Here is a 15,192-nt window from a genome sequence, read left to right as displayed (position 1 = left end):
GCCCTGCTGTCAAAACGCCTTGTGGAATAAAGACATCAAATAGACTTCCTTCTCGTCCTTATCCGATTTCTGAACACAATCCATAACATAGAACATAAGTTGAATTGCTGACTAAGACTTCTCCATGCTCCCAATCACTGGCCATGCTGGACAATACATCAGCCAATGATTGGCTGTAGAGATCACATGTTCATCAGGACTGACCAGCAAATATAGAGACAAGCGGGGAACCCAAGCAGTGGTGGCTCATTATTGTGACCATTATTATTTTGATTGTTTTATATCATTCGTTTTTTTCTTCTTTCCATATACTAATAAATCCTATATATTTTAGACACCCACAACAAGCAGTTTCTCCCTCGGAGTCGGCTGCTGAATACCTTTCTCATAGACTCATCTTCCATAACGCTAATTCTCGTCTCATTTACCGACACTGGAATCAGCATTAGCAATACTGCAGGAGATATTCATTATCGTGACATGAGAAAGTAGCAATTAGTCCTACCGGTAATGGTATTTCCAGGAGTCCATCATGACAGCACCACCAGGAGGTTGTCCTCCTTATCCTTGATAGGGACAGGAACACAGAAGAGGTTAAATAGCCCTTCCCCGCTAACACCCTTCAGTGATTTTCTAAGTACCACACCAGGATGGATGCAACGCAATTTTATTAAACTTCCTACTTCACATGTTTACATCACATATCAGACAGGAAATTCAAGAGAGGGTGTACAAGGAGTGCTGTCATGATGGACTCCTGGAAATACCATTACCGGTAGGACTAATTCCTACTTTCCAGGACGTCCCTCCTGACAGCACCACCAGAAGAATTACCAAATTGTTATGAGTGGCGGATCACACACTAAATAAAAAATTTAAATAAAGTGTGTTCGCCGCTCGGGGTCCACCGTGCGGTAGTTGTTAAAACCGCTGCTAGATGGTGGCAGAGCAATCTGGCGGTAATGTGCACGGGGTTAGATGTCACCCAGGTGCACTAAGCAAACTCTGTTGAACTCACAGAGCTACTATAAACAAAAGAGAAAATATAATGTCGCAGAGCCTGTTAGAGGCACAGGGACCAGCGACGCACACGTGGTAATTGGTCACAGGAGAAGTCCTAGATGGCGGCACTAACTCCGTCTAGACCTACCGTAATACTCGTGTGCCTAGCGTTGCAATTGCAAGCGCACGTGAAAGCTGCTACCGCAGCGCGGCGTAGAGAATACCGCAGAGTAACACCGCAAATAGTGCAGGCGCGATGTTAGACGCTAGCAGGTGTGTCCATGGAGCAATAGCGCGCTGGCACTGGCAAAACTCAATCCCTCACACATTCGTATTATCAAAGGAATGGGGTTTCAAATGAGTCATTCACCAGAACATGCATCCATCAACATACACACAGCAGCAAGTATGACTATACTAGCGCATGGCGGAACAACCATGCACACTTTTTATAGCAAACGGGACCTTCCGCAAGTCTCCAGAACTCTGAGCTGACCCAATGGAATCAGGAGCAGGACCTGAGCACCTGACTCCTGAACTCCAATGGGAGATCGTCCCAGGAGCATGCTCAGAGGATGGAATGAAGGACTTAGCCTCCGGAGAGAGTTGCTGCAAAGCAATCTCCTCTGCAATCTCCTCTGCAGTAAACGAAGAGCAGGAGACTGCAGAATGTGAGGGTCTTGATTCCTGCATAGCGAGGGCAGAAATCAGACTCCTAACACAAATTACTCCAATTAGGGCAGGATTATAAAAGGTATTAAATTTAGACCAGGTTGCGGCCCTGCAGATCTGATCCATGGATGCTCCCACACTCTCTGCCCATGATGCAGAAACAGCTCTCAGTGAGTGGGCCTTAAGTTTTTCTGGCGGAGCTTTCCCCGCCGACACATATGCTGCGCTGATAGTTGCTTTCAACCATCTGGCCAGGGTAGCTTTTGATGCCTTCTTCCCTTTGTTTTTGCCTGTCATTTGGACAAAGATTACAGTCCATTCTCCAGTCTTCTGTGAGTTTTAAGTATTGAAGAACAGTTCTTTTAACATCCAAAAGATGGAGAGAGCAATCCTTCTCGTTGCTGTAATTCTGACAGAACGTAGGCAGAACTATCTCTTGACTCCTGTGGAAATCAGAAACCACTTTGGGAAGAACGGCGGAATTTAATTTTAAGACAATGCAGTCTCCTGAATCTTTAAATATGGGTGTTCTATGGACAGGGCCTGGATCTCCCCTATGCGTCTTGCAGTGGTTAATGCTACAAGAAAGAGGGTCTTGAACGTTACTGACCTTAGGAGGTCCTGCTCTAATGGTTCAAATGGATCCTTGCGTAGTTCATTTAGAACTAAGCTGAGATCTCAGGGTGGTACTGAGCTACGGCTTGTGAGTCTCATACGCTGTGTGGCTTTTATGAATCTTACCACCCAGGGATGATTGGCAAGTGGATAATTGAAATATGATCCTAGGGCTGACACCTGTACTTTTAGCATACTGTCAAAGCCTGCTTGGAGGAAGTCGTGAATGTGGGGAATATTTGGATATTGGATGATGGATACTGGTACTGTACATTGAGAACAGAACTTCTTCCAGATTTTCCAAAATATGGCTGAGGTTACCGGTTTCCTACTTTTTTGCATAGCACAAGCAAGAGGACAAATCCAAAAAATACAACTGTAGGTCATACGTAAAATTGATTTATTGTGATGAAGGCAAGGTACAGGCGTGACATGCTATACAGCCAAACAAAGCTGATAAAAACAACCAAAAGAGGACACGAGGACTCCTGTAGCCAATGCTGTACTGAATAATATGAATAATTACATAGTCAGTGGCAAATCTTGCTCACCATCATAAGTGATTGCCGATGCTACACTAAATGACACATATATTTACATAAGCAATGGTATATATTGCTATCATAAATAGTTGTCAAAACTGCACTAAATAGCGCCTGTGATTACATAATAGTGATATAAATATTTTTTGCTAAAAGAGCAAAGGCAACCAATCAATCCCCCTGACGAAGGTGTTCCGAAACGCGCGTTGGGGCGGACACTGGGACCCCTGTTATTCCATCTGCCAGCTGTTATTGTGTTCAGGTAAATTATTATGTCTATATGAAATTATATCTCCGGTGGCTGCCTGGTTCACTATCATCTAGATTGCTATCTGTACACTGATTTATGGCTACCTTATTCATTTTCATCTTGCGATTGATTGGTTGCCTTTGCTCTTTTAGCAAAAAATATTTATATCACTATTATGGAGCGGGTGCAGAGAAGAGCGACCAAGGTTATTAGGGAACTAGGGGGTCTGCAATACCAAGACAGGTTATTACACTTGGGGTTATTTAGTTTGGAGAATCGAAGGCTTAGGGGTGATCTTATTACAATGTATAAATATATGTGGGGACAATACAAAGACCTTTCTAATGATCTTTTTACTCTTAGACCTGTGACGGGGACAAGGGGGCATCCTCTACATCTGGAGGAAAGAAGGTTTAAGCATACTCACAGACGCAGATTCTTTACTGTAAGAGCAGTGAGACTATGGAACTCTCTGCCATATGATGTTGTAATGAGTGATTCACTACTAAAATTTAAGAAGGGACTGGATGGCTTTCTTGAAAAGTATAATATTACAGGGTATATACACTAGTCTCCTTAATATTGCGTTGATCCAGGGAGCTAGTCTGATTGCCGTATGTGGAGTCAGGAAGGAATTTTTTTCCCCAATGTGAAGCTTACTGTTGCCACATGGGTTTTTTTTGCCTTCCTCTGGATCAACATGTTAGGGCAAGTTAGGATAGGATATGGGTTGAGCTAGATGGACTCAAAGTCTCCCTTCAACCTTAATAACTATGTAATCACAGGCGCTATTTAGTGCAGTATTGACAACTATTTATGATAGCAATATATACCATTGCTTATGTACATATATGTGTCATTTAGTGTAGCATCGGCAATCACTTATGATGGTGAGCAAGATTTGCCACTGACTATGTAATTATACGTATTATTCAGTACAGCATTGGCTACAGGAGTCCTCGTGTCCTCTTTTGGTTGTTTTTATCAGCTTTGTTTGGCTGTATAGCACAGGGGTCCTCAAACTTTTTAAACAGGGGGCCAGATCACGGTCCCTCGGACCATTGGAGGGCCGGAATATAGTTTAAAAAAAATTATGAATAAATTCCTGTCCCTGTTTCCTAGGGATTCAAAATTGCTATTAGTAAAATACCAACATATATACAGCGCTACAAAAACAATATACCAGCAATAAAATTGCCCACACAGAGACATACAGACTGCACTGCCCATCAATGCAGCCTGATCAGTGCCCATCAATGCAGCCTGATCAGTGCCCATCAATGCAGCCTGATCAGTGCCCATCAATGCAGCCTGATCAGTGCCCATCAATGCAGCCTGATCAGTGCCCATCAATGCAGCCTGATCAGTGCCATCAATGCAGCCTGATCAGTGCCCATCAATGCAGTCTGATCAGTGCCCATCAATGCAGCCTGATCAGTGCCTATCAATGCAGCCTCACCAGTGCCCATATTGGTGGAACTCCACTTTTACCTCAGGCTCAGACTGGTGTGGTGCAAGAATCCCCAATAGGCAACATTGGTCCCTAAAAGGCAGGTAAATGTCCCCAATAGGCAGCACAGGTCCCCAATAGACAGGTAAATGTCCCCAATAGGCAGCATAGGTCCCCAATAGGCAGGTAAATGTCCCCAATAGGCAGCACAGGTCCCCAATAGGCAGGTAAATGTCCCCATTAGGCAGGTTAATGTCCCCAATAGGCAGCACAGGTCCCCATTAGGCAGCACAGGTCCCCAATAGGCAGGTAAATGTCCCCATTAGGCAGCACAGGTCCCCATTAGGAAGCACAGGTCCCCATTAGGCAGCACAGGTCCCCAATAGGCAGCACAGGTCCCCAATAGGAAGGTAAATGTCCCCATTAGGCAGCACAGGTCCCCAATAGGCAGGTAAATGTCCCCATTAGGCAGCACAGGTCCCCATTAGGCAGGTAAATGTCCCCATTAGGCAGCACAGGTCCCCAATAGGCAGCACAGGTCCCCAATTGGCAGGTAAATGTCCCCATTAGGCAGCACATGTCCCCATTAGGCAGGTAAATGTCCCCATTAGGCAGCACAGGTCCCCATTAGGCAGGTAAATGTCCCCATTAGGCAGGTAAAGGTCCCCATTAGGCAGCACAGGTCCCCATTAGGCAGCACAGGTCCCCAATAGGAAGGTAAATGTCCCCATTAGGCAGCACAGGTCCCCAATAGGCAGGTAAATGTCCCCATTAGGCAGCACAGGTCCCCATTAGGCAGGTAAATGACCCCAATAGGACCCAGCGTTAAAAAAAAAAAAAAAAGTACTCACCTATGTCCCCCGCTGCTCTGAAGAGGCGCCCGCTCATCTCAGTCTTCTTCCTGCACAGGCACACAGGCGGCGTGACGTCATCAGGCCGCACAGGCGGCCTGATGATAATCAGGCCGTCTGTGTGCACTGTGCTCTGCTGCATACAGAGGGCTGCGTAACGCCTTTCCTCGGCGCCTTGTCCCGCCCGCGATTACAGGGCCCGCCGGCATTGAACTGCAGTGCAGTTCATAAGTTCAATGTCGGCCTGGCGGGGGGCCGGATAAAAGTCCTTGGCGGGCCGCATGTGGCCCGCGGGCCGTAGTTTGAGGACCCCTGGTATAGCATGTCACGCCTGTACCTTGCCTTCATCACAATAAAGCAATTTTACGTATGACCTACAGTTGTATTTTTTGGATTTGTCCTCTTGCTTGTGCTTTGCATGTTATTACAACTGGTCATCTACAGTCCTTAGGTGCACATGTGGGTGGGACACCAATTACAACTTATGTCTGTTGATTTCTTTTTTTCTTTCCCCCACATGTTATATATGCCTAATTGCACTACCTTTATTATTTACTACTTTTTTGCATAGTAGATATCACTAGTTCAGATAGCCTTTTAGACTTTAGGATCTCCGCCTCAGGATCCATGCTGATAGCTGTAGCATCTCTGGCCTCTGATGTACTAGAGGTCCCTGGGTTAGTAGGTCCGGCCTTGCTGGTAGAAGTATTGGATCTTCCAGCGCCATCCATCTCAGTAGGGAGAACCAGCTCCTTTTGGGCCAGTAAGGGACAATCAAAATTACCGATGCTCTGCTTTACTGGATCTTCCTTAATACTCTCTGTATTAGAGCAAGTGGTGGAAAGGCGTAAGCGAGATCCATGTTCCAGTTCTGTGCCAGAGTGTCTACCCCTGTTGGGTTGTCCCTGGATATAGAGAAAATTTTTTTCTTGTTTTTCAGTTCCTCCTTGAGGAAAATAAGTCAACCTCTGGTGTCCCCCAGTGCCGGGATAACTATATGAAAACTTCTTCGTTTACTGACCATTATGAATGGTGGACCTTCTCTCTGCTTAGCAAGTCCGCCACCTGGTTCTTTGATCCTTTCAGGTGGACTGCCGTAACTGATTTTATCATCTGCTCTGCCCAGGAGAAGATTGTGTGAGCTAGGTCCTGCAGATGATGGTGTCTAGGCCCCCCTTAATGTTGAAGGAAGGCAACTGTAGTTGAATTGTCTGAGAAGATCTTGACATTCTGACCCCTCAGTTTTCCTTGGCATGTCCTTAGGGCCTCCCAGACTGCCCTGAGCTCTCTGTAATTTGAGGACCGGTTGCGTATTGATGGGCCGCATGTTCCCTGGAGGTAAGTTCCCTCCATGTGAGCCCTCCAACCTCGAAGGCTTGCGTCGGTAGTGATGTTTATACACGGCAATGCTTTCCAAGGTCTTCCTTTCCCGAGGTTTTGTGTGTCAATCCACCAGGATAGCGAATGTTTTACTTCTCTGGAGACGGCCATGTTTGTGTCTAATGAGGTTTCTTTGCTGTCCCAAGCTGCTAAGACCTCTCGTTGTAAGGACCTTGAATGGAACTCTCTCCACTCGACACTGGAAATGCACGAAGTCATGAGACCCAGGACTCTCATGGCCTTCCTTATGGAGACGTACTTCTGTATTTGGACCTAATGTATGAATGTCTGTTGCTTGTGCAGGGGAAGGAAGGAGCATTCCAGTTCCGAGTTCAGGATGACTCCGAGAAACACTTTTTCTCTTTCTGGCTTGAGACTTGATTTCTTCCAATTTATTAACCATCCTAACCTCTCTAAGATTGAGGCTATGTGCATACGTATGCAGAAAATTTCTGCATAAAAACAGGACTCATTCCCAGAAAACGCACATTTTTGCCATGATTTTTTCCGCGCGTCCCCAGACACATGGAAAATAGCCAGAAATGCGGAATTTACCGAGAAATTAATGAGCATGCTACGTTTTTTACCGCAAAGCGTTTTTTTCGCGGTAAAAAATGCATCAATATGCACAAAAAGTGCAAAATGCATTAAAATGAATGGGAAGCTTCTTTTAAGCTGATTTTTTGGTAAATCCGCGAAAAAAACGCTGTGTGTGAACACAGCCTGACACGGTGGTTGTAAGGTCTCTCTCCATTTGTTGTGGAGAGTCTGCCACCAGCAGCAAGTCGTCCAAGTATGGAATGATGAGAATATTCTTTTCACTTAGGTAGACCAAGACCTCCACCATAAGTTTTGTGAAGACTCGGGAGGCGGAGGAGAGTCCGAACGGTAGGCAGAGAAACTGGTAATGATACACCTTACCGTGATCTTTTTTTGCGAACCTGAGGAATGTCTGGTGTGATGTATGAATGGGTACGTGGTAGTAGGCACTCTTTAAATCTAAAGTGCTCATTACTGATCCCTCCTTTACTAATGGTATGACTGCTTTGAGAGATTCCATTTTGAATCTCTTGTAGGTCACCCACCGATTTAGTGGCTTCAGGTTTATTATAGTTCGATATTGAATAGTGACCCTGAAATCTTTGAGCATGGGGTACCCGGGTTACGGCCCCTACCTCCAATAGCTCCTGTATGTCCTTTAAAAGCCTTTGATAGGTTTCCTGACACTAGGTTTGGGTTACGCAGTATCTTCTGGGAGGTCGCTCGGTGAATTCGATCTTGTACCCCTCTATGACGGTATTCAGGATCCACCGGTTTTGGGAAATATCCTGCCAGTTATCTGGCAAGCAAAAGAGTCTCCCTCCAACCTTCCTGGCATCATTGTCTGCTAGGACTTGTTCTCTCATCTTGGAGGGAACTTTTCCCTTTTCCCCCTTTTGGGTAGCTGCACCTGCCAGACTTCCCTTTCCCTTTATAGTCCTGCCTGGGTTGGGCGCGGGTCCTCTGAAAGGATGGCATTGTCTTAGGCCTTTCCTCCGGAAAGCCTTTCTTTTTGTCGAAGGCTTTGTCAAGAAATTCATCCAATAAGGGTCCGAATACATGAAGGCCTGAGAACGTTATGGAGCACAATTTGTTCTTCGACTGGGTATCCCCTGATCAAGACCTCAGCCACAGCGCTCGTCTTGCGGCGTTAGACAGGGCACTATTCCTTGCTGCGAATCGGACTGACTCCGCTGAGGCGTCCGCCATGAAAGCGATCTTGGGCTCCACTTAAGATTGCCTGGGAGTCATGGTGTCACGTGTAACTGTCCTGTGTGACACGACCCGCAGGTCGGTAACTGAAACAACAAGACGAAAGGGAATCCAAAAGGGGAACACTGGGAAAACAGTTACAATGGTGGGCCCTGCAATAGGGAACGGGGAAGTGGAGACCTCCTGCACTCCCCTGAGAGTGTCCCTAAGCACTCCTAGCGTTCCCTATACAGGCTCCTCAGCTGTCGCCGACCAGGATACCTGAATCCCTCACTCACCCTACATCTATCCCTTTCTAGGGAACTGGGTGATCCGGACACTGGTCCCACCACTGTACTAATACACACAAAGGGAAATACACAAACGGGGAAAACACCAAAACACTTATCTTTCTTTGCTGCAGTCACCGGGCAGCAGAGTGCAGCACAGATCAGCTTTCAGCAGTGGCTCGAACCCTCAGAGCCAGCTGCTACCTTCACCTCTTTCTCCGCTGCAGTCACCAGGCAGCAGAGATCAGAACCAGATCGGCTTTCAGCAGTGGCTCAACACCTCAGAGCCAGCTGCCACCTTCACCGTGGTTGAAATCCAAAAAGGACCTGCTATCACCAACACCAGCTGATAGACCAGCTGACTTTATATAGCAAAGGAGAAGTGGTCACATCAGCAGGGAACCAAACACATGTAATAACCCCAGTGACCACCGGGGGGCAAAAGGTAAAGCAAAGAAAACTATCAGAATGCAATGACACTTGTGGCCACCGGGGGCAAAAACCCATATTAAGCCCCCAGAAGCTTGAAAATAAAGGTTTAAATGAGGGAACCCAGAATCTGACACAGATCCAAGAATTGGACTGTGACAGTACCCCTCCCTCAATGAGGGGCCTCAACACCGTACTACACTGGAGACCACCTACAGTGTGGATGCCTTGTTACACCAGAGTTCACTTCAACAATCATCTGACCCTCAGGGTCATGGTAAGAGAGAGCAGATGGAGGTGACGACATATACTCCGGAGGTACCACAATTCTCCAGAGCGCCGGGCTGGGGAACGAGCTAGGCCTGGGAATAACAAAGGATAACTCCAGTTGATAACTCGCTGGCGTGAGAATGGCAGACACCCATACAAACACGTACACACCCAGGTCCGGACCTAAACGTTTAGTGTCATTCACTCTCTTGCCACTAGATGGTGAACTCCTCACAGAACCGACAACAGAGGCGTCCCCCGTGTCGTAACACTCACACCCCCACAAGGCTCAGAGGTAACCACTCCTCTCTGCCCCCCCCTCCTAAGAGGACTCCGACTCTGAGGGGCAGCTTGTGGTGAGAGTTGCGACTTGTCCCTACTCCCTGGCAGCACCCCTGCTGCCACTACTGGAGGAGAAGGGGACGGGAATATGGAGGAAATATACACTCCCTGGTCGTCTTACTTCACACGACCAGGAGGGGGCGGCTTCTTCAATAGTGTAGAAGTTTCGGCGTGAGCCCCGCAGACTAATTCATCAGTCTGCTCACTACAGGTACGCGCCACCTCACCACGGGGAACATCAGGCAGCACCTCGGGAACACCAACTCCTCCCACCTGCCTGGGTGCGTCCGCGTGTATGAGCAAGTCCTGCTCCCTAGCAGGGACTACTGGGGGCATATTTGCCAGAGCCGCAATTGGGAAGGGAAAGATGAAGGAAATATACTCTTCCTGGTCGTCTTCCTCCATATGACCAGGAGGGGGCGGCTTCTTCGATAGTGTAGAAGTTTCGGCGTGAGCCCCGCGGACTAATTCATCAGTCTGCCCACTACAGGTACATGCCCCCTCACCACGGGGAACATCAGGCAGTACCTCAGGGACACCAACTCCTCCCACCTGCCTGGGTGCGTCCGCGTATATGAGCAAGTCCTGCTCCCTAGCAGGGACTCCAGGGGGCATATTTGCCAAAGCCACAAATTGGGGTTCTGGTTGAGCCAGAGGGGAGGCCACAGACCCTGATAACTGCTGCTGCTGCTCCAACACACCATGCAGCTCCTCACCCTCCTTGGTGAGGACCAGAAGCAATTGATCACAGGTCTGTACTTGGCCTATAGCTCACCAGAGAAAATGAATGGTTGGTGATAAACTGTCACGTGTATCTGTCCTGTGTGACACGACCAGCAGGTCGGTAACTGAAACAACAAGACGAAAGGGAACCCAAAAGGGGACTACCAGGAAAACAGTTACAACGGTGGGCCCTGCTATTGGGAACGGGGACATGGAGACCTCCTGCACTTCCCTGAGGCAGTGTCCCTAAGCACTCCTAGCGTTCCCTATACAGGCTCCTCACCTGTCGCCGACCAGGATACCTGAATCCCTTACTCACCCTACACCTATCCCTTTCTAGGGAACTGGGTGATGTGGACACTGGTCCCACCGCTGTACTAATACACACAAAGGGAAATACACAAGCGGGGAAAACACCAAAACACTTATCTTTCTCTGCTGCAGTCACCGAGCAGCAGAGTGCAGCACAGATCAGCTTTCAGCAGTAGCTTGAACCCTCAGAGCCAGCTGCTACCTTCACCTCTTTCTCCGCTGCAGTCACCAGGCAGCAGAGATCAGAACCAGATCAGCTTTCAGCCGTGGCTCAACACCTCAGAGCCAGCTGCCACCTTCACCGTGGTTGGAATGTAAAAAGGACCTGCTATCACCAACACCAGCAGATAGACCAGCTGACCTTATATAGCAAAGGAGTGGTCACATCAGCAGGGAACCAAACACATGTAATAACCCCAGTGACCACAGGGGGCAAAAGGTAAAGCAAAGAAAACTATCAGAATGTAATGACACTTGTGGCCACCGGGGGCAAAAACCCATATTAAGCCCCCAGAAGCATGAAAATAAAGGTTTAAATGAGGGAACCCAGAATCTGACACAGATTCAAGAATTGGACTGTGACACACGGTCCCCAAACCTAGTGTGTTAGGGTGCTGTAAAATGACAATACATAGATAGGCCACCTCCAGGATGAGCTGATGCAGTTGCAGTTAAACCAAAGTAGAAGCAAGGAACTTATCACACACGCAAAACCTGGCACCAGTCTCCGATAAATCCCCCAATAACAAACACCAACATGCAGCATAAACTACTCTGACAGTGAATGCTTGCCAAGGTCTATATTGTATAAGAGATGGGAGTGGCTAACAATACACAGCTGAGAGCCTTAATTAAGGAAAGCTTCCAGGAGCTCTCAACTGAGCAGATTAACTCCTGCACTGCTAAAAGAAATTGACACTGTTTAATATGAAGGTGAAGCGCTTCTAATCAGTGCAGAAGTAGGAGAAATCAGACGCTGCGGTCTTCTGGCTCCTCTCCGTCGCGGTAAATCCGTGACAACGATGGTGGTTAGAGCTGAAGACATCGAAGATTTATTGTAACCGTGGGAAGGGGAGAGAAGAAACAGGATTTGAGGACACAGTTCACAGTTTGGGGGGGGAGAGAACAAATAAGATTTGAGGACATAGTTTGGAAGGGATGGGTGCGGGCACAATATTTTGAGGGAGAAGCGTGAGAAATTTGAGGACACAGTATGAGGAGCAAATGGTGAAATGGAGGAGCATGTATGAGGAAACAGTATGAGGGGGCATGGGTGCAGACAGTATAGTGAGTGGGGGAATGGGTACTGAGACAGTAAAAGGAGCAAGTATGGAATATATGAGGACAAAATGGGGAGTGAGAGGGGAATGGGTGCAGATACAGTATGGGGAGTCTGGGAGATGTCTGAGGAAGCAGTAAGGTGAGCAAGGGGGTAAATACACTGCTCAAAAAAATAAAGGGAACACTTAAACAACAGAATATAACTCCAAGTACATCAAACTTCTGTGAAATCAAGCTGTACACTTAGGAAGCAACACTGATTGACAATCAATTTCACATGCTGTTGTGCAAATGGAATAGACAACAGATGGAAATTATTGGCAATTATCAAGACACCCTCAATAAAGGAGTGGTTCTGCAGGTGGGGACCACAGACCACATCTCAGTACCAATGCTTTCTGGCTGATGTTTTGGTCACTTTTGAATGTTGGTTGTGCTTTCACACTCGTGGTATCATGAGCCGGACTCTACAACCCACACAAGTGGCTCATGTAGTGCAGCTCATCCAGGATGGCAAATCAATGCGAGTTGTGGCAAGAAGGTTTGCTGTGTCTGTCAGCGTAGTGTCCAGAGGCTGGAGGAGCTACCAGGAGACAGGGCAGTATACCAGGAGACGTGGAGGGGGCCGTAGGAGGGCAACAACCCAGAAGCAGGACCACTACCTCCGCCTTTGTGCAAGGAGCACTGCCAGAGCCCTGCAAAATGACCTCCAGCAGGCCACAAATGTGCATGTGTCTGCACAAACGGTTAGAAACCAACTCCATGAGGATGGTCTGAGTGCCCTACGTCCACAGATGGGGGTTGTGCTCACAGTCCAACACCGTGCGGCCCTCCAAAGAAATGCCACCCCACACTATTACTGACCCACTGCCAAATCGGTCATGCTGAAGGATGTTGCAGGCAGCAGATCGCTCTACACAGCGTCTCCAGACTCTGTCACATGTGCTCAGTGTGAACCTGCTTTCATCTGTGAAGAACGAAGGGCACCAGTGGCGAATTTGCCACTCCTGGTGTTCTGTGGCAGATGCCAAGCGTCCTGCACGGTGTTGGGCTGTGAGCACATCCCCCATCTGTTGACATTGGGCCCTCAGACCATCCTCATGGAGTCGGTTTCTAACAGTTTGTGCAGACACATGCACATTTGTGGCCTGCTGGAGGTCATTTTGCAGGGCTCCGGCAGTGCTCCTCCTGTTCCTCCTTGCACAAAGGTGGATGTAGCGATCCTACTGCTGGGTTGTTGCCCTCATACGGCCCCCTCCACATCTCCTGGCGTACTGGCCTGTCTCCTGGTAGCTCCTCCAGCCTCTGAACACTACGCTGACAGACACAGCAAACCTTCTTGCCACAGCTCACATTGATATGCCATCCTGGATGAGCTGCACTACCTGAGCCACTTGTGTGGGTTGTGGAGTCAGTCTCATGCTACCACGAGTGTGAAAGCACAACCAACATTCAAAAGTGACCAAAACATCAGCCAGAAAGCATTGGTACTGAGCTGTGGTCTGTGGTCCCCACCTGCAGAACCACTCCTTTATTGAGGGTGTCTTGATAATTGCCAATAATTTCAATCTGTTGTCTATTCCATTTGCACAACAGCATGTGAAATTGATTGTCAGTCAGTGTTGCTTCCTAAGTGGACAGTTGGATTTCACAGAAGTTTGATTTACTTGGAGTTATATTCTGTTGTTTAAGTGTTCCTTTATTTTTTTGAGCGGTATATGTGAGGAGACAGTATGGGAGGAGAATAATGTGAGTGGGCACAGAATAGAGACTTAGTGGAGGCGTAGCATGGGGGGACAGTGTAAGGGTACAGCCAGGAGGGGAAAGTATACCAAAGAGCTATGTTTGCATCAGGAATGGGGAGAAGTTTTTATTGGCCAAGAAAGGGTCAATGTACTATGAGCATATGGTTTCCTGACTTCTTGTTTATAACAGTTGGGTCCTATCTTTTCGAGGAGAGGGAAGAAAAAACGTTTTGATTTTTTGAAACTAACAAAAAAAACTAAACTAGTCTCAGCGCTGAAGGGGTTACTGCCCCCTGTGCAGCCCAGTAATGGGGAATCTCCAGCACCTACCTCCACCTGCAGAGCCGCACTCCACATATATGGCTGCTCTGTGCGCACAGGACCTGGGATGAGGTCACAGGAGGGGAGGAGTCAGGGGTCACATGATCAGGGGCCTCAGTGTATGCAGGACTCTGCTGTGCTGGTTGTCATGGTGCTGGATGAGAGGAAGTTTCTGTGTGGGGTCAGGAGGGGTTTACAGGGTGGATGTAGCAGAGCCGCGTGTGTACGAGGTGTACGGAGCGGAGCCGCGTGTGTACGAGGTGTACGGAGCGGAGCCGCGTGTGTACGAGGTGTACGGAGCGGAGCCGCGTGTGTACGAGGTGTACGGAGCGGAGCCGCGTGTGTACGAGGTGTACGGAGCGGAGCCGCGTGTGTACGAGGTGTACGGAGCGGAGCCGCGTGTGTACGAGGTGTACGGAGCGGAGCCGCGTGTGTACGAGGTGTACGGAGCGGAGCCGCGTGTGTACGAGGTGTACGGAGCGGAGCCGCGTGTGTACGAGGTGTACGGAGCGGAGCCGCGTGTGTACGAGGTGTACGGAGCGGAGCCGCGTGTGCACGAGGTGTACGGAGCGGAGCCACGTGTGTACGAGGTGTACCGAGCGGAGCCACGTGTGTACGAGGTGTACGGAGTGGAGCTGCGTGTACGGAGAGGAGCCGTGTGTGTATAAGGTGTAAGGAGCGCAGCCGTGTGTGTACGAGGTGTATGGAGCGGAGCCATGTGTACGGAGTGGAGCCGCGTGTGTACGAGGTGTACGGAGTGGAGCCGTGTGTACAGGGAGTACAGAGCGGAGCCGTGCGTGTACGAGGTGTACAGAGCGTAGCCGTGTGTGTACGAAGTGTACGGAGTGGAGCTGCGTGTACGAGGTGTACGGAGCGGAGCCGTGTGTGTATGAGGTGTAAGGAGCGGAGCCGTGTGTGTACGAGGTGTAAGGAGCGGAGCCGTGTGTGTACGAGGTGTACGGAGCGGAGCCATGTGTACGGATTGG

The 15,192-nt window shown here is 48.5% G+C and overlaps 1 protein-coding gene across 1 annotated transcript in view; it reads right to left on the bottom strand.

Annotated features, from left to right (window-relative positions):
• LOC141051119 (uncharacterized) overlaps positions 1 to 14,319 on the bottom strand; it is a 200,937-nt gene extending 186,618 nt beyond the window's left edge. The window contains exon 1 of the mRNA XM_073548007.1: positions 14,216 to 14,319. The gene's annotated coding sequence lies outside the window, so the exon portion shown is untranslated. The remainder of the gene's footprint in view (positions 1 to 14,215) is intronic.
• Positions 14,320 to 15,192: the final 873 nt, after the last annotated feature.

Source organism: Dendrobates tinctorius, unplaced genomic scaffold, assembly GCF_039654945.1.
Source record: "Dendrobates tinctorius isolate UK_male_01 unplaced genomic scaffold, ASM3965494v1 ptg000155l, whole genome shotgun sequence".
Lineage (NCBI taxonomy): Eukaryota > Metazoa > Chordata > Amphibia > Anura > Dendrobatidae > Dendrobates > Dendrobates tinctorius.
The sequence above is the reverse complement of the archived record's forward strand: the minus strand, read 5'-3'. Positions and strand labels throughout refer to the sequence as shown.